At 47.0% G+C, this 27,242-nt stretch overlaps 1 protein-coding gene and 1 pseudogene across 6 annotated transcripts in view; one reads left to right on the top strand and one right to left on the bottom strand.

Moving 5' to 3' along the window:
* The window catches only part of TIAM1 (TIAM Rac1 associated GEF 1), a 353,935-nt gene that overhangs the window by 309,731 nt on the left and 16,962 nt on the right, over positions 1-27,242 (bottom strand). The window lies entirely within an intron of this gene.
* Positions 559-825, top strand: LOC138385682 (large ribosomal subunit protein eL43-like; annotated as a pseudogene).

The raw sequence follows: 27,242 nt of genomic DNA, 5'->3' as shown, positions 1-27,242 counted from the left end.
ATTAACTCAATTATGCTGAAAAATCTAACGCTTAGCTTTGAAAGGTGGGACATACCCAATTCCCACCTCCCGCCCTCACCCAGCCAGGCTGCCCCAAGTCTGGCAGGTGAGTTCGGTTAGTGTGAACACACCCACTGGATGAGCAACTCCGTGGGTCACCCTCAAAGGATCGATCCCAGGCCATGCACAAGAGAAACCAAGATCTCCTGAGCATGAAGCAAATGTGTCTCTTCTCTAGTGTCCCAACGGTCCCTGTGTGCGAGGACTTCTAGCTTAGCACTTTCCATACTATTTGAATCATATGCATATGCTTCTTCCCTGTCCCCCACCTGCACAAGCTTCTTGAAGGGCGTCTTTCCGTCACTCCCCTCAGCATACGGAGGACACTGCCAGTAAGCCCAGGAGTAAACCCAGCACGAAGGACATGCAACCTTGGGGAAGGCATAAGGCAAGAGTGTGGCCCCAGCCCACCTCGTGGAAGAACTTATCTGCGCTGATGTTTTCTTAGCTGTCACATGTGAAGGCCACTCTCTGGGCTCATACCTAGGATGCAGCAACATGGCTAAATGCACCAAGGTTGGAATCCTCGGTAACACGCTCCCTCAGGAAAATGGTGAAGAAAACAGAAATCAGCCAGCACGCCAAGTACACCTGCTCCTTCTGAGGCTGGGGATCTGGCACTGTGGTTCCCACACGAAAACAGTGGCCGGCAGTGTCTGGACCTACAGCACGTCCTCCGCCATCACAGTACAGTCCACCAGCAGACGACTGAAGAGACTGAAAGACCAGGAGAAGCTCCACCATTTGAGAAACACTAGCCTATAATAAGTGGGTTCGTTTACATAAAATAAAAAATGTGAGGGCCAAACTATGGCCCCTTCCAAATCCAAAATTCTAAGCATGATTGGAAAAGCTAAATACTCCAGGTATTCCAACAGAGGAGTTGAGACCAGCCCAGACACTCTCCAGAGCAGGTCTCTAATGCTTATCAGATATCACTCGCAAATGGATAAAAGATTAACTGTCTTTCCTCTCAATCCTACAGTGAATAGGAGCCTGGATCTTCCAAAGGAAGCATGACCCTCTCCAAGGTAAGTATGAGCAAGCTGGCGGTTGGCATGTTGTCTGTCTTGACTTGCTAGGGACTTACAGGTTGCTGCTTGCCTACAAATGCACTGCGGTACAACCCAGGACTCGAGGGAACAGCAGCTTGAGAGGACTTGCATCGCAGGCAAAGGGAGCTCTGATTTAATCTTCACAGAGATGCACGGGTGCATCCAGAAGAGTGGGTATTTCTGCTGGAGGAGCAAGGAATCCAACCCTTTGGGGTAACTCATTCTCTTATGCTTTTCAAGGATGGGTTGCAACTATGTCAAAAGAAGGTGGCTCTGAGGGATGGGAGTTCTCTACCTGGCTCTTTTGGAAGCAAACCTGAGGGCAACGCACCATCCCTCCAAGTTCAAAATGCCAGTGTAAGAAACAAAAGCAATATGCATGGCTGGGGGCAACGGCCCTCCTCTGTTAGTTTTGAGAAGACTGCAACATGAACACTTCCAAAGCTGGGAGACCTCCTACTTCCCTGTTAGTTCAAACCACTGGAACTAAGGCTAGTTCTCCATGTGGATGTCTCTGGGTGCACCAGAGGCTGAACAGTTCTGCAGCAGAGGGCAAAATGCAGGAACTCAACGTGGTTTTTCTGTGTTCGGATCTTGAGTCATCCTTTTCTTCCTTGGGTGTTAAAAAGTTGTACTCATCAGCCTGCATTTTTTGCAAGAGCTGATCCTTGCTAATGACTGTTCTTCAATCCAAGGAAAAAAAATTTTTTAGAGGAACCTGACCCATTTCCCCAGAAGCTCAGAACTTGACTGCTGTGCTCAAGTTTAATAGATATTCCTCCCCTAACACAGCAAGACAGACACAATCTCTTTTACAGAAATTAGCAAGTACCTTTGACAAAATTTTTATTAGTCTCTGACAGTCCTGCACTGGAGACCTCTGAAATACCAAAAGCTATGGCGAGGCACAGTGGCTCACGCCTGTAATCCCAGCACTTTGGGGGGGCTAAGGTGGGAGGATCACTTGAGCCCAGGAGTTTGAGACCAGTCTGAGCAGGGTAGCAACACCCCATCTATACAAAAAATTAAAAAATTAGCTGGGCGTTGTGGCGCATGCCTATAGTCCCAGCTACTCAGGAGGCTAAGGCAGGAGGATCACTTAAGCCCAGGAATTCGAGATTGCAGTGAGCTGTGATGAAGCCATTGCACTCTAACCCAGGCAACAGAAGAGAGATCATGTCTCAAATAAACAAAAAAATAAAAGATATGACCCCTGTCATAGAGGCACTTAAGACACAAAAGGAAGGAAGACTGCCTGGACCCAGTGCAACATCACATGGTATGTAGCTGAGAACAGTCCAGGTGCCATCACAGGTCAACTACTGACTGCCTGGGTAACCACAAGGCCAAGCAAACACTTATCCCTCAGCTTCCTCATCTGTAAAATAGGGATCATGAATCCACCTCACAGTGTGGACATGAGAATTCAATGCTATAGCTCCTTTCACTACTCTAGGTCCCTCATATAGTATTTCCCTTTTTGTGACTGGCTTATTTCACTTGGCATAATGTCCTCAAAGTTCATCTACGTTGTAGCACGTCTCAGAATGTCCTTCCCTTTTAAGGCTGAATAATATTCCACTGTATGTGTAGACCACATTTTGTTTATACATTCATCAATCAACAGACACGCAGGTTGCTTGCACCTTTTGGCTACTGTGAATAATGCTATCATGTGCGTGGGTATGCAAGTGTCTCTTCAAGTCCTTGCTTTCCATTTCTTTGGGTATATACTTAGAAGTGGAATCACTGGATCATATGGTAATTCTATTTTTAATTTTTTGAGGTGCATGTATCTTTTAAAAATTATATCACACTTCTCCATAACTACAATTAATAGAAAAGTAAGTTTTCTTCTTTGTTCAAGGAATGTTTATTCAGCACCAACTATATGCTAGACCTCGGGCTAGGTACCAAGGACACATCCTTCGTGGTCCTCCCATCTTCCGGGGATTCACAGTCTAGTGGGAAAGACAGGCAGGAATCAGATCACAGGCAAACATCTGGGACAGACAATAGTAAAATTGACACAGGCAGCAGTGACTCTAACATCAATCATATTACAGGAAGGAGTTTTAGAGTGGCAGCCCAGGGGTTGGATTGTGTGCCCCAGAAAGATATGTCTAGGTCCTGACTCCTGGAACCTGCAAATGTGATCTTACTTGACCTTATTTGTGTCTTTGCAGATGTAATCACATTAAGAAGAGGTCAAACCGGATTAGAGTGGACTCTATTCCAATGACTGGTGTCCTTATAAAAAGAGGGAAATTTGGACACAGAGACAGACGCAGAGAAGAAGAACATAGGAAGACAGAGGCAACAATATCACTGATGCAGCTGCAAGCTGAGGAGGCCACCAGAGGCTGGAAGAGGCCACCTGAGCCGTCAGAGGGGTGGGACCCTGGACCCTGCCAATGCCTTGCTCACGGCGCCTCCTGAACTGAGAGAGAACACGCTTCTGCCGTTGGAAGCCACTGTCCGTGCTACTTTGGTACCACACCCCTAGGATACCACACAGGGTGGGATGTGCGGAAAGTCCTAGACTGGGATTCTTTTCTGTCTTTCCTTGGTGCGGGGAGGGGAGAGACAGAGAATAAAGAACGAGATTTTCATCTTGAAATTTCTAACCAACTCACTACTTAAGATCTTAGCCCGTCGACCTGAGTCGGCAAATCTGTAGGGTAAGAGTGCCCCTTAGACAACACCCGCAGTCCCAGTGTTGAGGGGATCTGGTCTCAATATCCCCAGAGAGTCTTTTTCAAACGAACCCACCAGGGGCAGTTCCCGATTATCCCTATGGAAGGGCAACAGGGGCACTATTGGTATTTGGGCTGTGACACAAGGCAGGACGCTTAACAAACTGGATTAAATGCCAGTAACTCGCCCTGCCCTACCTGCCCTGTAATGCACAAAAATGCCTCCGCACCTATTCCTACAGGAGCCAGCCAGAGTTGAGCCCCCAGGAGGGGATGTGTCTGGAAGCTGAGCTGTACAGCAAGCACGCTGATTTTCCTTACGATCTGTGTTTGAGTACATCCGGAGTATATCTGCTCCTCCGTGATGGGATTGTGGGGGGTGGAGGGCACCCTGCACAGTGGTCCTTCAGGACTGGCCCCCCCAATCCTACCTGCTGAGATTAGGGGCGGCCTCAGGCAGAATCACCCACTTAGGGAGCCACAGTGCAGCTGGGAATGTCTCATGCCCTTGCGTGCGTTGGGGGTAGCATTGGGAAGCCCTCTGAGAGGGACATAGAGGAAGGAAGCAGACACCCCCTGGAACAGAGGCGACAACCCAGTCCTCTCAGACTCTAGCAAAGCCCCCAGGACCCACCCGAGGGCCACGTGAGTGCCGAGTCACCTGCCTGGCACAGGCGCCACTTCCCACCCACTCCACGGGCACCCAAGTGTTCCAGCGCCCGTCACTGTGCCTCCCCCGCCGCTGTCAACACAAACACCCACACCCAGGCAGCAAGTAAAAATAACCAGCCATTTCATAGCACGCCTCATGCCTCATCCCCTTCCCCAGGCGCGGCGCTCACGGTCCCCTAGAGGCACCAGGAGAGGTGGGACGGGGGAGGACAGGAGCAGGGAGTGAGACAGATCGAAGCCCTGTGCTTTGTCTGCGCTGTCAGACGGAGATCACCTTTAATGGGGATAAGTCAGAGGCCCTTCCCTCCAGCAAAGCCCGGGCTGCGTGTGTCTCTCCCCACGGGCGGCCCCACTACCTGCAATGACAGTTCTTGCTACCAGCAATTCCCGTGTGCCTTTAGAGCCCACAGAAGTCCGGGGATGAGTCAGCCGGCTGCCGCCTTGACACCCACCGCCAGGACCCTCCCCAGCCCACAGGACAAGTGTTTATTTATTTCACACGGGTATCTTAGTGCCCCAGCAGGAAAGAAGTGAAAACCATAACCCCAGACCAGAGCCAGCATCTACATGGGGCACAGTCACCAACGGAGTTCCTAATCTGAAAGGCCAAATCAAACCCTCGTGCCAGAGGTTGAGGTGTGTCCCCGCAAAAGACAGGTTGAATTCCTGACCCCAGGCACCCACAAAGGCGACTATATAAGCTCCCCAGGGCTGCATAACAAAGTGCCACAGACTAGGTGGTCGAACAGCAGGAATCCATCGTCTCCCGGTTCAGAGACTGGAAGTCTGGGATCAAGGCGCCAGCAGGGCTGTCTCCTGAGGCCTCTCCCCTTGGCTGGCAGACGGCCGCCTTCCCGCCGTGTCCTCACGTGAACCTCCCTCTGCGCGCACATCCCTGGTGTCTCTGGGTCCAAATTCCCTCTTTTAAGGACCCCAGTCAGACTGGATCGGGGTCCACCCTAACGGCCTCATTTTAACCTAATCACCTCTTTAAGGGCCATGACTCCAAATATAGTCACATTCTGAGACACTGGGGGTTAGGGCTTCAACATGTGAATCTGGAGGGGGGACACATTTCAGCCCCTAACAGTGACCTTATCTGGATATTGTTTACCTTTTATAAATGGGTCATACAGATGTAATTAGTTAAACTAAGATGAGGACATACTGGGGTAGGCTGGTTCCTTAATCCTACATGAATGGTGTCTTTATATAGGAAGAAAAGAAACACAGAGACACTCACAGAGCAGGTGACCACGTGAGGACAGAGACGCAGGAGACGGCCACGTGGCAGCAGAAGCGCGACAAGGCAGAGCAGGACAAAGATCGCTGGCCATGGCCAGAAGGCAGGCAGAGGCAAAGGATTCTACACAGAATCTCAGAAGGAGCCGAGCCCGCTGACACCCTGACTTTGGACTTCAGTCCAAATTATGAGTGAATAAATTTTTGTTGTTTTAAGCCACCCAGTTCGTGGTCTTGGTTAGGGCAGCCCTAGGAAACAAGGCCCCGGGGAACCCAGGCTGAAAAGTTTGAGGGGCACTGAAGGTTTGTTCAGACGCCTGAAGCCACGGAGCAATATACAGACAGCCCCAGTCAAAACTACCACCTTCTAGAAGCTCTCAGGCATGGCCTTCCGTGTCTGCACTGCCAGTGTGTCACCGTGGATCTGACCTGCCACCTCCAGAAACCTGCCAAATGAGAGGACACCAAGAAGGTGGTGACGCAGGCATCGGAGGGCCCCTTGAGGGAGCAGGTTGTCTTCAGTAGGGACACCCACTCTTCCACCTCTGACATGGGGGCTGGCATTGCCATCAACGACCACTTTGTCAAGGTCATTTCCTGGTATGACAAGGAATTTGGCTACAGCAACAAAGTGGCGGACCTTGGTCCACATGGCCTCCAAGGACCCCCAGCCCCAGCCAGAGCACGAGGAGGAGGACAGAGGCCCTCAGCGGCTTGGGCATTCCTGCCCACTGAGTCCCCACCACACTGAGAAGCTCCCTCCCCCGCAGTTTCCATGCCTGACCCCCGAAGGATGGGAGGGCCCTAGGGAGCCCACCTCATTATGTACCATCAATATAGTCCCCTGTACTCTGCAAAAAAAAAAAAAAAAATTATTACCTTCTAATAAAATTCACAAATTGACTTAAAATGTGGTCTAGCAGAGGGATTCTCCGTGCTGACTCCGTGGCCAGCTGCCTGGGTTCAGATCCTCGCCCTGCCCCCACCAGACACCCAGCCTTGGCTGAGTCACACCCTCCGGGCCTCAGTTTTCTCCATCTGTAAAAAGGGCATGATGATAACAATATCTAGTTCATCCTGTTACGAAAGTCAAATGAGGTAATATTAATATTTATAAAGCATTATGTGCCTGGCACAGAGTCCAAGCTATAAAAGCTTTTGACCAATCCTAACAAAGAATTATGTCACCAACACAAGCTTCTTTCAGTTGTAGGTGACATCCTAAAAACCCTGGGTCAGACCTCCCACCCTCAACCTGGACCGATCCTGGGCAACCCTCAAATTCACCAAAGTTCCAGGAAGAAAGGAGCAGAAAGGGGAAATTTAATAATACAAAGGAAATAGTCCTAAATAATTAAAACCCCAAGCGTATACCAGGTTGCCGGAGCGAGGGACAAAATATTTTTAAGAAAATCTAATTTGAGAATCCATTAGAAAAATCAGTTGGAACTGACAGGCAGAAATAGACAAGAGAGACACTATTCCAGCCGTGGGCACAAGGGACAGGCAGTGGGTCAGGGTTGGTGGCAAACCACAGGCCGTGACAAGCCGCTGCACAGACACCGGTATGCAACGCAGAAGAATGTTTTACAAGACATTTACCTTTATCATGTGGGGTGCACTGAAATTTTTTCTTATCACAATTTTTTAATGTTATCACAACAGCAATAAATAAACCAATAAATGGCCTGCGAACCCACAGTTTGAAAACCATGGACACGCCCCTCTGCGAAATCCTTCCAGCTTCATTTTTCCAAAATATTTAACTTCAGGGACTAAATTCTGAGGAAAACTCCCAGGACCTTCTTTTCTTTTCCAAAGTCAAAAACAGCCTTTTTTAAACACGGGGAAAACTACAATGTTCTAGAACAAACCATGTAAGATTGGACATTAAAGACTATGAGGAAACAGGGCTCCAGAGGGCTAAGGCTCTGTGCTGAAAAATTAGTAAAGTTTAATTATTCTTAACTTCTAAAAGTTGTTTATTTTGTTTAATAAACATTTATATATGTGCCATATGTAAGTTCCATACATATACACATGCACCTGGCACTATTTTAAACACTTCACAAATATTAACTCATTTAATCCTCACAATGACCCTATGAGACAGATAAACTATATTACACCCATTTTACAGGTAAGGAAACTGAGGCCCAGAGAAGCCACTTGCCTAAAGTTAAGAGCTGGTATTCCTATCCATGCTCTTACCCACTAGACTGTGCTGCTTTAATTGATTTCTTAATCAATTTTCTCACTATCGCAGATAGTGTTCATTGTTAAGCAAACTTCCTTCTGAGTTTCAATGCTACCATGTTGCAAAATGCAAACTCTTAATCCCTACAGCACAGCTAATCCAAGAGGGTGACCCACAAGCTCTCATCCTCTCAGTAGTTGTCATTCTTTCCATGTTCTTGAGCAGTGGAATCAGAATGTCAAAATTAACTCCTTAGAAACCAGAACACACCTTTATTAGAAGAGTGAACTGTTGAATTTGTTCTAAAAGAATCTTTTGTACAGGAATCCTGCCTGTTGGTCGTTTCTTTACGATCAATCTAGGCCTACTTGAAAAACAAGGTTCTGGCATGTCCCCCAAAGGATTGCAACAGAGGGACTTTTCTGGGGGAAAAAAATTCCCTTGTATTTCAAAAGCTGCTCTGGCCTACCCTCCTCCCTCACCCTACCCCAGTTCCATCTCATGATCTAAGAGGTGAAATTAAGAGCAGACCAGCCAACTTGTAGAATCAAAGATATTTGCCCCAAAATGTAATGCAAACCCAGGACTAAAGAAAGGGAAAACTGTTTTCAACTGAAAAGGCAATAAATAACCCAGCCAAACTGGTTTAACGAGAGAATTTGCAAATTCTAGGTTCTTGCTTCTAGGTTCTACACAGGAGCCTCCAGTTCCTCAAGGCCAGGAAAGCGTTTGCTGAAAATGCTAAATTACAAGATAGAAAGAAAGTTTTTAAAAAAATCATTTTAATTTGAATTTTGATACAACTTCCTCCTCAAATCCTCCAGGATTCTGAACTGCAGAGCCATGCCTGGGGTCTGGAGTATGGCGTTGGCTGGTGCAGCTGAGCGGCCCTCTCCCTGCAAGAAACAGGCCCCTGGAGCCAGTGGCTGGGTGGACCCACAGGACAAAACCAACTTTGTTCGAGTGGAGAGCCTATGTTGGAAGCTGGGAGAGATGGAAAACGAGATAGAGCCACTTTCAATCTTGCTTCCAACTCTTATTATTCCTGTTACACACGTACATGGCAGCGTCCAGCCCAGAAGTGGGCGGAAGGGCCCTGCCTGGTTTGCAACTGTCTGCCAAAGGGCACTCGAGCTTTTCACAGACGTGACTGCACTTTTACAGAAACCTAATATTCTTATGCCCTGGACCAAAAACTCCTCCCGAACTTCGTTCTCCACCTTTTCCCTTTCTTTACCATCTGGCCACAGGTTATCTCTCCAAAATCATGACCCACCAGCCTCACAGTCCCTGTGTGCCTGAGATGCCCCTCCTTCTCTGTCTGTCTAAGACAATCCCACCCATCCTCTGGGTTCAGTTAGAGACTGTCCTCCCTCCCACTGCACCGAGGTTCTCAAAGTGCAATTGCTGGATCAGTAGGATCAATATCAAAATGTTTGCACTTCACCCCTGACCTACTGAATCAGAAACTGCTGAGGGTAGATCAGCAATCTGTGCTTTCATAAGCCCTCCAGGTGCTTGACGCAGCTTGATGCCCACTGCAACAGCCCTAACCAATACTCTATCCCTTTCTGCTTAGCTTAGGAGCTCCACCGGTGTAAGCCTCTCAGAGCCTGGCACAAGCAAGGCAACCTATAAACACCCACTTGTTGAATTAACCGAATGCACCTCTTCCAGAACTGGAAAGGGCAGTGTGAAATCAGCAACTTTACATGCCACTAAACCTCCACCACCAAGTCCAGGCACGTAGCTGCAGCAATACCCGGAATTCTGCAGGATGAATCTGGAATCGGTCAGAATTTCCATGGAGCCAGTGATTTAAGAAAAATTAATGTATGGCTCCCGTTCACAGCCACTGTCTGAAGTAAGATCCCAAAATGCACTGGATGTGTTGAGAATGACACTGGTTTGTGTCTCAGAAGGGGTCTTCACTGGCTCCATGGGGACAGTAAAGTCAAACCACTCCCATGGTCTCCCAAAGGAAGAGAATTCCCTCAGTGTAATTAACGCACAGTATTTGGCGTGATGTCCTCTGGCCTGGCCTCATCAGAGCCACTGATCCCAAATCTCAACCCAGCAAAACTCAGCACACTATCGGTGCCCATGCAACTAGACCCATCCAAGAAAAAAACAAGAGGAAGAAGAAAAGATGGACAAAAAAATCAGAATAAAATTGAATGAAGGTCAAAACAATGTAGCACAAAATTCTAACAAATATATTAAGTTAGTATCACAGGGCTTCTGTCTTGGCCAGGCGCTATGCCAGGGGCTTAAAGTGGGTTCAAGGTGCCACGCACGGTTAAGGCCACAACTCTAAAGCCAGACCACCATTGTTCCCTGCGCCACTACATGAGCTCAGGAGATCCACGTAAAGAACTTTAAAACAGTCCCATTACATAAAATATTAGCAGACAATACAATTACCATTACTAGTCATTGTGGAAAGCTAAAACATTTACCCTAAAGAGATCCCTAAGCCGTAATGAAGGAGGCAGGGAGATTCCACACCGATCTAAGAGGAGGACACACACAGAGAAGGAGGAAGTGATGTGACCACAGAGGCAGAGAGGGAGCGATACAGCCACAAGCCAAGGAATGCTGGCGTAGGATGGCAGAATTCGCCACCCCAAAATATGCCACTTTGGCACAAGGATTATTTTGAGTTAGGGACACTTAAACAGCAGATGCAAGGAGGGCACTCTGACCTTCCTTTTCTTCCCGAAAGCCAGAAATAAAACAATGCAAAACGTGCCTTTCCTGTACCAGGAGGAAAGAAACACTCTTATCACCGAAGACGGAGAGTCGAGGCCAGAGAAATCTGTACAAATAAACCTTGTCAAACTAACCCTTCTCTCCCTCACCACTCCTCCACGATTAACTCCCCAGCCCAAACCCCTTTGTCTTCCATACTTCACTGCACTTGGTCCAAGTGAGTGTGTAGCCTCCTAGCCCTCAATGCTTCCTGAGCCTTCATTTTTCTCATGAGAGCTCCCATGCACATGTAAACAATACTGAGTAAAACTTGCATGCTTTTCTCGTGTTAATCTGTTTTTCGGTAGTCTAATTTACAGGGTCCCAGCTGGAGAACCTAGGATTTGTGCCTCTCTTACTGCAGAAGCCGGGAGAGACAAGGAACGGATTCTCCCCTAGAGCCCCGGGAGGGAGTATGGCCCCGAAGACACCTTGATTTGGAGCCAGCGGGACTGATTTTGGACTTCTGGCCTCAGAGATGGAAAGAATAAATTAGTGTTGTTTTAAGCCGCCAAATCTGTGGCTTAGGTAACTAATACCTTCATTACTCACTTTACTTATTTTTCTCAGTAACAGTGCAAGCTAGGCAGTACTATCCCCATTGTACGGAAAAGGAAACTTAGACTCCCGTGGCGGGGCAGCCCCCTAGCAGTCACGGGGATGGGGCAAAGCCGGGTGCAAACCACAGCAACCTGATCTTGCCAGCACGCGGTGCCAGCTCCAGTGAATCGAAATGCGGGTTCCTAGGCCTTTAGGGATAGCCTGGAAAACAATCGCCCTGGTAACATTTTTATGAAAACCGTACTCCAGATTCCAAATAAAAGACACAAGGAGGTTTAGAACACCACCATTCATGAGAGAGAAGAGTAGGATCATCCCACAAACATGGTTTTCCACTTGGAAATCGAAGCTATGCAATTAACCCATTTGTTGACGGGCCCAAGTTATCCTGGTGACAGACAGGCTGTCCCCAACCCTCTGGAATCAGCATCTGAAGAAAAGCTGTTACTGGCCTTAACCAAGGCTGCCTTCATTCTGTAATAAACCCCAGAGCCTCCTACTTAAAATCCAGAAGAGTAGTCACATGATGTACATGGCCCTACAGTGTCACCAACAGATGGCTGCTAAAGTCCCAATCATCTTGGGTTCCTAAGGAGAAGAATTCTGAGTGGTGGGAATTATTACTAAATACATCACCCATCAGGTGAGTTTGAAATATACCCTCACATTTTGCTGTAACACCAACCTGACGATGATGATGGTTGGTGGAAAATACAGAATATGCTGAACATATCTGTGTATAGACCATGATTACATTCGGGGGGAACAAAACAGATAGAGGCAAAACACTGGAAGAATATACGAACTGTAAAATGCCGACAATGAGCACATGGAAAGATACTCAGTCTTGCCAATCATTAGGGAAGCGAAAATCAAAACCCCCATGAGACGCCACTTCACAGCTGTTAGGACGGCCATCATGAAAACACAGAAGACAGCAGTGTGGGGAGGATGCGGAGAAACTGGAACCCTTGTGCCGTTGCTGGCGGGAACGTAAACAGGTGCAGCCACTGTGGAAAACGGCGCGGTGGTTCCTCAAAAAATTAAACCTAGAATTAGCGTATGACCCAGCAATCCTACTTCTGGGTATACACCCAAAAGAAATGAAAGCAGGGACTTGAAGAGATATTTCCAAACCCATGTTCATAGCAGCATCATTCAAATAGCCCAAAAATGGAAGCGACCCGTGCGTCCACGGACGGATGAATGGGTGAGCAAAACGTCGTCTAGCCTCACAGTGGAATGTTATTCAGCCTTAAAAGGGACGTAAATCCTGACACGGGCTCCACCAGGGATGAACCTTGAAAACATTATGCTAAGTGACATAAGCTGGACACAAAAGAACAAATATTGCATGATTCCACTTTATGAGTAGTCAAACCCATAGAAACAAAAAGCGTAACAGTGGTTACCAGAGCCTTGGGGGGGAGAGAAGGAGTGTTATTATTGAAGGGGTCCAGAGTTTCAGTTTGGGAAAATGCAAAAGTTCTGAAAATGGATGGTGGTGATGGTTGCATTATAAATGTACGTAACAACACTGAAATGGACACTTTAACTCTTTTTTTTTTTTTTTTTTTTTGAGACAGAGTCTCGCTCTGTTGCCCTGGCTAGAGTGCCATGGCATCAGCCTAGCTCACAGCAACCTCAAACTCCTGGGCTTAAGCAATCCTCCTGCCTCAGCCTCCCGAGTAGCTGGGATTACAGGCATGTGCCACCATGCCCAGCTAATTTTTTCTACGTATTCTTGTTTCTAGTTGTCCAGCTAATTTCTTTCTATTTTTAGTAGAGACGGGGTCTCACTCTTGCTCAGGCTGGTCTCGAACTCCTGACCTCGAGCGGTCCTCCCGCCTCAGCCTCCCAGAGTGCTAGGATTACAGGCGTGAGCCACCACGCCCGGCCTGAACCGGACACTTTAAAAATGGTTAAGATGATACATTTTATGTTATACGTATTTTACCACAATAAAAGAAACCATAAATGATAACAATAACTTTAAGAGTAATAGGTTTACGAGTGAGGTTTTATTTTTCTTTTCTTTCAAGTCCTGAAATATCTCTGGACAATAAAAAAGGCATTTTATAGTATAAAATACCAAAAGGAAAGAAATGTGGCTGTCCTAGGCAGGCCAACTCCTTTAGGACCCACTGCTCTGGGGATTAATGGAATTCCCATGGTAATGACCTTTCCCACTTCTGTAATATGAATTATCACAAAGTGAAAATCCAATTCCCTCTCCGTGTTTATGAAAGTCATTCCTTTCGGACAGCTGAAGCAACAAAGCCAGCCAAAAGCACTTCCCAGCCGTCCAATTGGAGATTTATGTTGCATATAAACATAAAGAAGCATTATGTAACCGAAGCTGCGCGCCAGGAGTCTTGGAGTCAGAAGCTGAATTCAAGACTAGCTTCACCCACCGATTCCCGCCACTGGACCAATTAAAAATTCCCCAGGCTGCTGCTGCCTTTTCTGTAAGGTGAAAAAACACCTGCCTCATTAAGTAACAGTAAATCCTGAAAAGGACCCATACCTGACAAATGTCAGGGGTGTAGACACAGCCGGTGAGACAGCACACAGCCTGCCACAGGGCAGGTGCTTAATAAATGCTCAAGGCTTGCTTGCTTTCGTTCCATTCGTACACCCACTCTCGCATCAAGTGGCTTTGTGCTTGCATATTTCTTAACTTCTTAAGAAGGGATAGATTGCTAGATTTACTCATAATTATCTCAACCCTGCCACCTTCTCTAAATAGAAACCCTCATCCTGAAACTCTTAATGAGGTTGGCTTTCTATTTTACGGCCAGATAAATGGAAATGACTGGAGAGTTGGCAAAATACCAAGCTGGAAGGCTTTATTTAAATTAGAAAAAGGTTTCTAGAGTTTCTCTTCAAGACCGTATATTCTAGAGATCCAGAAAACCTAAGGCTCCAGCACTTACTAGTTGTATGATCTTGGGCAAACTACTTACCCTCTCTGAGCCTTGGTTTTCACATCACGAGTGGCATGAAACAGATACATGTATATAATTGAGCCACTTTAAAAAGTAAAAGGAAGTAAAGACTCTAATTATTTAGAAATTATTAATCATGTCCCCACCATGAAATTATTAAATATACTTGTTCCTGGGGTGGGCCTCAGGCTCCCTCCATCAGTAGTGAGTAGGCTGGACCACCAGTTCTCCAAAAGGATGCTTCTAGCATGAACGCTCCCCATTTGAAGGCCCATTTTTTTCAACCTTTGCAAAGCTTTATCCAAATGGGATCACTGGCTATCACACATCAAGGGTCGAAAATAGTGATGACTAGGAAGTTTCTTTTGATTTGACCAATTTAAATAACAAATTAAAGTGCTGTTTTCTCATTCTGATAACTAATACTACCCAGTATCTCAACGTGACAAGTTTTTAAGCTACAACCACAAAATGCCACCATTTAAATTTAGGAGCAATCACTATAATTCAGCGTCCAGCTGTAAAATGAATTTTAGCACATTCTCAATCACTCTCAATGGACTGTCATCATGCACGGCTTTAAATAGCACCCAACACTGTGTTTTTAAGCAGCAGTAACTCCTTTGCAAAACAAAATTTCTCTTTGCAACTTTTCACACCCTACAAAAGGTACATGCAAAGAGAGGTAAATCAAACAAAACACGTTGAGTTATATTTATTTTCCCTTTACAAATGGTATCAAAGAACAGAGCTACAACGTCAAGATACAAAAAGGATGCCTTGAAACTTTACTAGGTGCAATTTTCACTAAATATAGCTTAATAAGCTGAATAGCTAAATAGCTCAATGCCATTGCAGAAAAAGTCCCAAGTAGTGCAATTAAGAGAGGTCTAAAAGAACACAGTGCTTTTATACAAGCAGCAGAAATCTTCTTCCCAGCTGAGGCCAGGTCATATGAACCACTCAATTAAGACTCTTTTAAGAAAGAAGTCTGGACTTTGAAAGTGAGGAGAGAAGACTATTATTTCAAAGCAGCAGCATGAAATAACAGAAGCTCCTGGACCACCCTGGACATGGTCCAAAGTGCTTGCAGACTCCAGCCACCAGTACTAACTGTGTGACTATGGACAAATCTCTTTACGTCCAAACCTAAGTCTGTTCATCAATAAAGTGGGGATAATAACACAAACTCTGCCTACTCTCCAGGCATCATAATTCCCAATGCTCAGATGGAAAAAAAGCTAAGACTCAGGAGCCAATTCCATAGCTAGTGAATTCCAGGACCAGGACTCCAAAGTCTATTCCCTTACTAGATGGGAAAAACCATTTGCTGATGAAGGTTTTGTTCCTGAGGGCTTTGAAATAGGAAAATGGAAAATCTAATGGGACATTAGGAGGAATAATCAAAGTTTATTCTCTGCCAAGGTTATAAGCAAAAAAGGTAGTGTATTGAACACTGCGTGCTAGTGTTTTACATCCATTTTATCATGTAATGCTCCTTTAGCTAGATAATTAGAGCAAAGACTTACATGGCAGTTAGCATGTGCCTTACACAACTCTAAGCTTCTATCATGTGAATCATGTACTATTTACATTCTCATTTTACAAATGAGGCAACTGAGGCAGAGTCAAGGGACTTGCCCAAAGTTACACAGCTAGCAGCGGTGGTCAGAGCTCAAACCCAGGCAGCCTGGTGCCAGAGTCCACGCTATTAACCCCTAGACCAGGGATTCTTATTATTCCCATTTTCCATATGAAAGAACTCAGTGAAACGGTGAGATGTTAAATATCTCACCCAGGTGAGCCCAACTCGCTTTCGACCTGGTCTGGGCACTCACCACCGTGCCATGCTGTTAGGCCCGGAGCTGTTAGGCTCCCACTGGGCCCCTGGGCAGAGGAGCAGCCAAACAGGCTCAGATCTGGGTCCTCGCAGCAGTCGACTGAGGAGGGAAGGACGAGAAGCAAGTGACCGGGGAAGATGGAAGGCAGTGGAGAGTAGGCAGCACAACCAAAAGAGGTCAAAGGCTCAATCGTCTATTTCTGTCAACTCTGATGAATGTGGGCATGGCGGAAACTTCTGGTGACTTCTGGTTTCCGTGACTATTTTGTCACATGCTCAGGGGCTCCATAAGCTGAGTTCATTTAGCAAATTAATGACCTTCTAAACCTTTTACGCCATTCTGAACAGAGAAAGAATTGCTCAGCAAATCCCTTGGAGAGGAAGTCCCACGAGGAAACTCCCCTTTATTCAAAGACAATATGGCAATGTTTCCCCAACTCTCACACGGGACCGCCCATGCGCACAGGAGGACAATGAGTTTGGGGTCACATATATCATGCACTTTGCCTTCATGGCATATCAGTGGGAATCTCAAAAGCCTGTAGCCTCTCTTTCTGGATTTTCCATCAAGCCTCTCAGAACATCCAAGGATGTTCAGGCCACGCACTCAGAAGACACCTGAGCAGCTGGGCTCCCACGCAGAGGCTCGATCTCACACACTCCCCAGGCAACGGCGGGAATCTAGAAGCTCTGCACGCCAACACAGACCCTCCTGCCTCTGTTAACCCAGCAGCCGGGGTGGCCTTCCCTCGCCTTACACCGAAACTCCTCATCCTCGTCACACCCACTAGGACTCACTCATGCTGACACTCCGGCATTTTCTAGAAAGCAAGTTTTGGTAGAGGAAGGGTGGAGAAAACCCAGGTTATGAGAATCTTAGGAGAGGCCCACAGACACAAAAAGACAACATCTATGTGCCTCTCTACTTTGCAGGAAAGTTCTAAAAATAAAGGGTCTTGACTCCAGGCAGGGGGGCATTTAAACTGTCATCTATTACTGAAACAGCAAATGCTTATTGAGTACCTACCAAGATCAAGACAAAGCTGAGTAAGACATTCCTTTTCGCCAGGTCCCCATCTGGCCTGATGGATCACTAAATTCAGAGCTGACCCTCAGTTTTAACCCTTTACTTCTGGCCTGGTGTCAAGACACTCCCTGAGGGAAGAGGTGGAGGCTAAAGTCACCGATCTATCAGCCACTCGTCCCCACCCCATTCCACCCTGCCACTTATCACAGAATCTTAAGATATAGAAAGGATCTTAGAGGTCACCAATTCCAACCCAATACTGGAATCTCAACATCGCCCATCGCCCAGTCTCCCCCTCCTGAGCCACTTGTGGTCAACACTCTCTCAATGGTCAAGTCCCCTGGCCGAGCCCATCATCCCCCTTCAGAAAGAGATTTTCTCCCAAGGACAGGTCTCCTTCGCCTACACAGACAGGAACCGAGTGGGAGCACCATGGCTGCTGCTTCCGACTGGCTGAAAGGCTGTTGTTGGTATAAATGTCACAGCATTAATATATCTGAGATGGGAAGCCCCAAACTGGTGATTCTAAGCTTCCCAGCATACGAGGACGTTGCTGAGACTTCAGTATTTAAACACCAACATCCAGTCACAGAGAGAAATGGACAACCAAGGAGAGTGTTCACCTCCTGGGGGGGCAGGGGGGTGTCCATCAATGAAGATATTTCTTCTTCCAGAGAGTAAGCAGCAATCTCAACGCACTAAGTGACCTCCATTCAAAATAGTTCTCAGGGCACAAATTCAGTTAAATTCATCATGTCCTTTTAGGAAACAGGAAAAGCATGAATTGTGGAAATGAAACGCCCCTTTAATCTTTCAAGTAGATATTTGAGTCCAGTGTGGGGGAAAGTGGAAAAAGAGTCATGAAACCTACCCTCAAAAAGCCCTCAGTTCTCTTGGGTTGGGGGAGAGAAAACTAACGCAGATAAAACAATTAGGAAACAATAACTGGTGTAATTATGGTCTGGTTTGAGTTCCAAGGATAAGATTTCAGAAACAGGAGGAGAATGGTCCGGTCCCAGCTCTTTAATGCCTTCACTAAGCCCAGAGAAGGAAGCAGTAAACCAAACATTCTCTTCTTTATCTCGTTAGGTGTATCTCCTTTATCAGCAGCTCCACTTCCTTCCAGGGAGTTTAAGCCCTTGTGGTCAGGGCTACCTGCCCAGTTCAGGCCAGAAGGAAACAAAGAAACAAATCAGGTCACCCAACCAGCATCGCTCTTCTCCCCAAAATATTTCCTCCTCAAACGCAGACAGCAACTGTCACCGCAAGACAGCCGTGCAGACGCGTGTTTATAAAGTCCATAACTTCCAGCCCGGTGTCATCTCTCCTCCTTGAACTCCAGGGAAAACCTCTCGTGCCCCTTCCCTGTCATGGGAATGTCCACAAAGACCACAGAAGATGCTCCCACAGGGAAGATTCCGCCCTTCTCCGGCCTCCTGTCAGTTTCCCTCGCTTCCAGTGAAGGATCGTGAACGTAACAGCCTTTACTTGGTGCCATCTTTGCATGAGTGAGGACCTGCTTTTAAACCCCCGGCAGACGTTCATTTTCACCAACATGTCGAGAGGCCGTAAGACAACTTGGTGGTTCAAACAGCCATGTCAGGAAACTCAAGGAGGAACTCAGCTCCCTTCGTAGAGCCCAATGTCCCCATCATTCCCCCAGTTCCTGTCCTCTCTCCACGCCACCTCCCTACTCATCCGGTAGGGTCTCCTCTGAACTCACACGGAAAAGGTTTTGAATGTGACCGAGACGTACTTCAAGGATAGCTGACAACGACCCAGCTGAAGTTCACCGCTGAGTCAAGTTCTCTAAACACAACATCTCCCGGACCCTACTGCTGCCATTTTACAGACAAAGAAATTGAGACTAAGAAATTCAGCAACGTGGCCAAGATTGCCCAGAGGCCTGAACAGAGATCTAATTCCAAAAACCCCTGCTCTTCACTGTCAATACTGTTCTGTCTCCCACTACAGCAGTGGAGTTTTTCAAACTGGCAAAGGGAACTGGGCTGAGAGTACTAAAGCACAGGGGTGTGGCTGGGAAGCTTCCAGAAGGAAGCAGGGCCACAAAGGCCAATGAAGACCCACAAACCCATCACCTGTGGGGCACCCTGAGACTGTACGAGCCCTCCCGGTGGACGCACACCTGGAAGCCCTCCTGGTGGAAGCAAAGAGCCTTCTGACCCACACTGAGCAGTCAGCTGTCCCCACCAGCTGGTGAGCTGCACTTCCAGGCCCCAAAACCAACCTCCAAGACCCTGGCCCCCCAGCCTGGAAATGTAAGTAAGCAGGCAAATGTTTTTTGGAGGTTTACACTTTCTTATCTGTTTACCTGTACAGCCAAGCCTTATAAACCCAGAGTACAGCAGGAGTGGCTTCATTCCCAAGTAATAAATTTAGGGGTTAAAAAAAAAAATAAATGATTACTAGCGACTATCAAGAACAAGAAACAGGACTTAACAGTTCTGGCTCCCGGTCAATCACAGCGCCGCTGACTTACGCCCCACAGAGCAGCAACCATGGCTAATTTCTCTCCAGATGGTGGTTTGTACTTTTCCAGGCGGAATCTCATCTCCCCAAGCCTCGCCTCACCTTTCTACGGCTCTTTGTGCTTTCCCAACGTCCTCTCTGTGCACAGAGGGCTTTGCAACACCTCCAAATTTACCACCACCCACAGATTTAATTAACAGACTGTTTACTCCCCCCTTCACTGATTGGAATATCTTAAGTAAAACCAGGCCTCCTCTGAGCCCATGGGTACTCCACCCTGGGCCCCTGTCCAATCAACTCCCTGGTGGAAAACGGCATTTGCCCAGCTCCAGCCCTAGGGCTGGCCCTGGTCCAAGGCAGGTCTGTGCTGCGAGCCAGCCGCCAGGTACCACATAAGGGCTGCTGCCCTGGGGGCTGCCTAGGGAGAGGAGACAGTGTGGAAGGAAGGGCAGAGGTGGTACAATAAAAATAAAAAGTAAAATGACACCCGGGTAAGGCAAGGTCTTGTTGGTAAAAGTCAGGATCCAGGGAGAGGCCAGCTGAACACACGTTTCTCAGGACTTCTCCATGCCATCCATACCTTAAAAGAAAAAGGGGGGAAAAATAGAATAAAACAGAGGAGGGAGTGAGACAGTGAAAGAAATGGACTGAAATGGAGTGAAAGAAAGAGTTGGATGAAAGCAGAACCAGAGGAGGAAGGAGGGCAGGAGAGAAGGGGAGAGAACAATCTGCTTTTTTTTAATTAACCACTAACTACACCAATTAAAAGACACTAAACTAGCTGGGCAAGGTAGCTCGCGCCTGTACGCCCAGCTACGTGGGAGGCTGAGGTGGGAGGATCGCTGGAGCCCAGGAGTTCATGACGAGCCTGAGCAACATAGTGAGACCCCCAATCTCTAAAATCAATAAATAAAAAACAAAAAAGCACTAAACTGAATGTCCATTTTAAGTTCAACAATACAGGAGTTCAAAAGAAGACAAGATCTCTCAACAAGGACTCTGACATCCATCAGGAAAAACAAATCAGTGACCAACAGCCAGGGAAACAAATACGAAAACAACAGCAAGCAACGCAAACAGGCATGAAGTTAATTCTTCTACAGAGCCATTTAATGACGCAGGGACTGATGGGCTATTCTGGCTCCGGAGCAGGAGTGGAGATTATGCAGAAGCATCCCACTGGTCCAGCTAAAGCCAGGCACGGCTTTGGCTGCGCACAGCAACCAGCCCAACGCTCGCCGATGGATGACTGCAGCCATGACAAACCAGCACGTGAACTCTCTCCTTGATAAGCCGAACCTCCCCTCCTGTGCTAGGCTACTGCTTTTATGTCTTTGATTAATTTTTCTAAACTATTTTAGGGTTTTATGATTACTCTTACTTCTTTATTCTTAGGATTTTAAAGAGGAGTCAGGCAATTAAATACTCGGTGCTATTGTTACTCACAATAGGTACTGGTATCATGTCTACCTGATCTTCTCAATTTGCTTAAATTAATTTTGCTGCAAAGAAAATTCTTGTCTTTCCAACAGACTAGTTGTGAAAACTCATTTTTTGGAAGTCGCTTACTCTTCTATTTATTAACCTCCCCACGCCCTGGCTTCAAACGTGCTTGGGGATGAGGGGGAAGGAGGCCCGGATGGGGGAAGGAATTGACGGATTCCAGAAATAAGAGAAATTTGCCCATCCTAGCAGGTTATCCCAGGAAAATACATGACAGCCTTTGTCTAGGTCAGGGCTGTACAACAAAAACATAATTTTGAATTTTCTAGTAGCCACATTTAAAAAGAAAGTTAAAAGATTAAATGCAATTCAGTAACCTATTTTATTCAACCCAGTATATCACAAATGTGATTGTTTTGACATATAATCAACATAAAAAATTATTAATGAGGTAGCTAACATTTTTCTCGTTCTTACTGTCTTTGAAATCTGGTCTGTCGTTTAGGCTGACAGGACTTCCTAGTTCAGACCAGCCACCAGTGGCCACCATAGTGGGCAGTACAGCTACAGACCCTCTGATCGTAATGTGTGGCCAGGAGGGAACAGGTTGGATAAAGAATTTCCTGCATATGAGGGGCTCCGGATCTCCCAAGTGCCCAATTACAGGATGTGCAGAGCTTTCGATTCACACAGCCCCTAGGAGGGACAAACATGTCCTTTGGTCTGTCTGAAACAGCTGCCTGAAATCAAGAGAACCTCTCCAGGGCTCTGAGTTTCAGATCTAAAAACACAGTCGATATAGAAAGAGAACCTCCTAGGTACAAGAAACCATGCTAGGGGCTGAGACCAAACACGTTCAAATTCTCCATTAACACCTAAGCCTAACAGCCTGGCCAGGAAACATTTTCCTTTTGTGGATTTCCATGCCTTATTAAAAAGTCAATTTGTTTCCCTGTATCAAAACATCACATATACCCTATAAAGATATATAACTATTATGTACCCATAATAATTAAAAATAAAAAAAGAGCTTTGAGCACTAACCCTAAAAAAAAATCATTGTACCAATAAATTTAGATATGTATGTATAATGTTATTATCCATACTTAGAGTACCTTGTGTAACTTTAAAATGCTAATTCAGAATGCTTTACAGTATTTTATTCTTGTAATAAACTAGTATTTTATAATATCAAAAAATACAAATAAAAAAGTCATTAAATCTAGTGCTTACACTGAGAGAGCAACCACACATAACAACAGGAAATTGAGCTATCTGGGTTAATATTAATAGCCTGTCTTGTTCCAAATTTCAGGACAAACCAAAGAAGAATCCAAAATCAGCCCTTAAGAATCTTAATCTCGGCCGGGCGCGGTGGCTCACGCCTGTAATCCTAGCACTCTGGGAGGCCGAGGTGGGCGGATCGTTTGAGCTCAGGAGTTCGAGACCAGCCTGAGCAAGAGCGAGACCCCATCTCTACTAAAAATAGAAAGAAATTATATGGACAGCTAAAAATATATATAGAAAAAATTAGCCGGGCATGGTGGTGCATGCCTGTAGTCCCAGCTACTCGGGAGGCTGAGACAGGAGGATCGCTCAAGCTCAGGAGTTTGAGGTTGCTGTGAGCTAGGCTGATGCCACGGCACTCACTCTAGCCTGGGCAACAGAGTGAGACTCTGTCTCAAAAAAAAAAAAAAAAAAAAGGGAATCTTAATCTCTGCCTGCCTGGTCAAAAGTGCTGCCCGTCACTGAGCCTTGACTCTCCCGGGGACCCTAAAAGAATAAACCCTGTGAGGGCATTTGCAGCATTTGACATATTTTCTCAGCATCCTTGTTGTCCTCAGTTGATCCAGAAAGTTCTTGTTACCCCAACCTTTTCTCATATCACCTTAAAACTAAAAGCATATATAAATGATCTCTGACTCTTTAAAATTCATGAAACATACGGACCCCAAGCTTCACAGCGCTCTGTGGGACAACCCAATCGGAAGCACCATGAGGCTGTGAATGAGGGTGGCCCGCCCACCCAAAGACCCACCTGTCAGAACCCCTGAGGCTTTGAGACGGCCACAAGCCCTCCAATGGGTTCTCTAACCTGGTCTTTCTCTCCCTCCATCGTCCTGATCTCTCACGGAGCACAGACAGTCTCCACACCTCCCTGTGGGAACAGAAAAGCCTGCAGGCGGATGTTTTCAGTGACAGGAGAGTCCGGGGTCCAGCCTTGGCACGTCCACCAGGTGACACTCTGGATGACTCTAAACCCCTTACCTGCTCTTTTCCTGAGCAAGTACCAAACTGAATGCCAGTGGGGTGCCAGCGCCAACGCCAGGGACAGGGATGACCTGAATCCAGATGGGACCTGCCCTCCAGAATCAGAGGCATATGAACACATAAATGGAAGACAGCGGTTCCTGTTTCAGCAGAGAAGGTCCCGGAAGGCTTCCTGGAGATGATGGTGTCTCCGCTATGCTTTAAAAGATAAGCAAGAATGGACCAGAAGAGGGGAAAACAGCACAGGCAGAGGTTGGCAGCTAAGACTTCCTAAGTCCTTACCAGGTGCCAGGTCTGTTGGAAGCATCTACAGGAATTAACTCATTTACTCCTCACAACCGCCCCTATGAAGTTGGTGCCATTATTATCCCCATTGGATAGATGAGGAAACTGAGGCATGGAGCAAGGTAATACACCGTTCAAGGTCATTCTGTCAGTAACCAGCTAAGCAATGCGAGCCCAGGCAGTAGGACTCGGGGTGGAGTTTGCAACTTTGGTCTGTGAGACGGCTGCCCTTGACCACTGGGCACCTGTGCCCGCCCACTCGAGGGCAGTTGTGCTTGTGAACTGCAAGCAAACGGTGCACCTGGACTCCCCTGGCAGTCAGAAAGGTAACCTATAAAAATGCGGGAGGCTGGATGAAGCGGGTCTTGAAGGTGAGAGCTCCAAAGTCTTACCCATGCTCTTCAATGCAAACACAGCCTCCCCACTGGCAGCTGCCAGCATGTGTCCCCCGCCCCCAGGAGCTGGGTGAGCAGGGCTGGAGTGGGCAGAGAGGAGGCGGAAGGGGCAGAACAGGGAACGTGCACCAGGCCAGGGCTCAGACTTCATCCCATAAGGAATGGGGAAAGTCTGGCGAGTGACATGCTCAGACACATTTTAGAGGGACGGCTAACCTCCCAGGGACTTCGTAGCAAGGGAGGGTGAGGACGAGAAGGCAGGAAGCAGGGCCCGCGTGAGTTCAGGACAGAGGGCAAGAAGTCTGTATTTGTTTCCTAGGGCTGCCGTAACAAGTAAGTTCTGGACACTAGAAGTCCAAAATCAAGGTGTCGGTGGCAGGCCTGCTCCCTTGGAGACCCTAGGGGAGAATCCTGCCTTGCCTCTTCCAGCTTCTGGTGGCTTCAGGCGGCTTCTTGGCTTGTGGCTGCATCACTCCAATTTCTGCCTCTGTCTTCACTGTGCCTCTGTGTCTCTGTACCTGAACCACTGGACTTGGGGCCACCATAATCCAGTATGGCCTCCTCGTAACTAATTACACTGCCAAGACCCTATTTCTAAATAAGGCCACATTCTGAAGTTCCAGTGACATGAGTTTTGGGGACGCTACTCAACCCTCGACTTAGGGCCTGAACAATGGCACAGGTCTTAGGACTGAAGAGGGGTGGCCAAGGGAAGAAAGATAGCAAGGCGGAGGTCAGTGAAGAAGGTGTGCTATCTTTTGGGGGGGAGAGTGCAAAAATTAGAATACATATAGGTACTTATATGAACCAACACTGCAAGGAATCACAAGAAACCAAGAAAAGTAGTTACCTGAGGAGATAGGAAAATGGGGTATATGGGTGAGGGCAAGACTTCTTCCTGTGCACTTTATTGTACAGCTTTCACCTTGAAACCATGTCAAGGCACTATTTATCCAAACAAATTCAAGAAAAATTAAAAAGTAAGGTTTTGGAGGTGAAAGTTACAAGTGGATGAAACATAATAAACACACATAGTAGTACGTAAAAGAAGCCAGATACGAACAAGTACATCCTGTGTCATTTCATCACTATCAAGTACAAAAATCAACCTCTGGTGTTAGAAATCAGGATTGGGGTTGCCCTTAAGGGGGAGCCGACAGGAAGGTTTCTGGGGTCTCGGTGTGTTCTGTTTCTAGATCTGAGTGCTGGTTACACAGTTGTATCCTGTTTGTAAGAATTCATCAAGCTCTGCGCATACAATAATGTACACTTTTCTGTATCCATGTTATATTTAATTGCAATAACTTTTAAAGAAATATATACACGAATGTTGGTGTATAGCTTCCAATTTGTAAAATGGGGATGATATCACTGTGTTTATAGCAAAGCTCTCCTGCCTAAGGATGTCAGTAATTCCAAGGGAGATGACACAGAATGCTGTCACTTTGCAAGCTTAATGTCATACAATTTTATAGAACAAAGTCCACATAACATGCTTTAAAAGTTCTTCTTTTCTTCCAAAAGAAATGTGGACACGACAATGTTTGCATTAGTGCTGCCTTGGTTTCAAAAGAGATTTTGCACCCCCGCTCCCCACCCCGGGGGCAAAGCCTGAAATTTTAGCTGCAAGCAAGGGGGGAGGGGGCCCTGAAAACATTTTTATGCTTTTCTCACTGAAACAAAAGACCAAAAATGGACTTTCCCCAAGACGTGGCGGGAGGAGGGGCAGCCTGCACATGTCATCCCCCCACGGCCGCTTGTTCCAGCCACCTACTACGCCTGCCCGTAATGGAAACACCAGATTTAAACAGGTGTCGTAACAGCAAAGGGGCCCCGTAAACGGGAAACCAAGGAGGCCTCGCGGAGCTGGACAGCTGGTGCGAGAGTGAGGGTTACAGACCTAAGTGGTCCCCAGACTTCCGGAGTCTGCTCTACTTCACCTCACACGCTCTTAAACATCCATTTGCCTCCGCGGGCGCACACACACCACCTATATAAAATCTCTCAACAGGAAATTTCTGCCATTCTTAAATGGTCTCGCCTAAATAAAATACCTTTGACAGAGTACTCTGCACGATTGGATTGTATTAAATGCGAGAGAAAAAGAGAACGGGTTAGTTACTCTATAATAAACAGTCTGCGCAGTCCAGCAGTCACAGGGACAGCCTGGACTGCTCGGGGGAGGGGTGTGAAACGAGAAGGGGGTGAGGAGTGTGGTGGCCTTGACATTGGCAGGGGTTGGGGGTCCGCAGATCGCAGCCCAATAACCACCCAGGTGCTGTCATCCGCTGATGAGCGGGGATTTTATCACACCCAGGTTGTGTGGCCTCGGTCAGGTCTCTGACCTCTCTGCTTCCCCACTTCCTCACCTATGAAATGCGGTACCAAAACCCACCTTGCGAGGACTTTTCAATGACATGAACATGTGTAAAGTAACAAAAAGGCCCCGTGCGAGAGGGTCGATAAAAGGTGGCCAGTGCAATGGCGATGGTCATAAACACCACTTACAAAGTATGCGTGATTTCCTTGAAAAAAATCACCCCGAGTATAGAACAAAGCACAGCATTTGATCTGAGGTCTCATTAATGAAAAGAAGTAGGAAAGATGGTGGATTCTCTTCCAGTTTTAGTTTACTGGGGATGCCATAACAAAACACCACGCATTGGATGGTGGAAACAACAGAAACACATTCTCTCAGTTCGCAGGCTGGAAGTCCGAGCTCAAGCTGTGGGTAGGTTTGGTTTCTCCTGAGGCCTCTCTCCTTGGCTCCCGGGTGGCTGCCTTCTCCCTGCATCCTCACATGGTCTGGTGCCTTTCTGTGTGTGCAAACTTCCTCTGATTACACGGGCGCCAGCCATGTTGGACTAGGGCCCCACATTTAAGACCTCGTCAATCCTTAACCACTTCTTTGAAGACTCTATCTTCAAGCACAGTCGCATTCTGGAGGACTGGAGTTGGGGGAGGAACACCATTCGGCCCACAACACCTCCCTACACCAAAATCTGAAATGTTGACTTGGGTGTTCCCAGAACTAAAGGACCCATGTCATACAAAGGGCAAGTGAAGGAGTGGAGATGTTTTGCTTGAGAAGAACCACTGGAATGAGGGGCAGAGGCATGGCAGCCCACTGCAAATAGTCACAGGGCAAAGGGGAGCAGACGTCTACGCCACCCCATAGGGCAGTCCTCCATTCCCAGCAAGGAACAACTTTCTTTTTCTTTTTCTTTTTAATAAAAGCAGAGACAGGGTCTCGCTATGGTCCCCAGGCTGGTCTCAAACTCCTGGGCTCAAGCGATGCTTCCACCTCAG

Source organism: Eulemur rufifrons, chromosome 7 (genome assembly GCF_041146395.1).
Source record: "Eulemur rufifrons isolate Redbay chromosome 7, OSU_ERuf_1, whole genome shotgun sequence".
Classification (NCBI taxonomy): Eukaryota; Metazoa; Chordata; class Mammalia; order Primates; family Lemuridae; genus Eulemur; species Eulemur rufifrons.
Note: the sequence above shows the minus strand (reverse complement) of the source record. Positions and strands in the feature narration are given on the sequence as shown.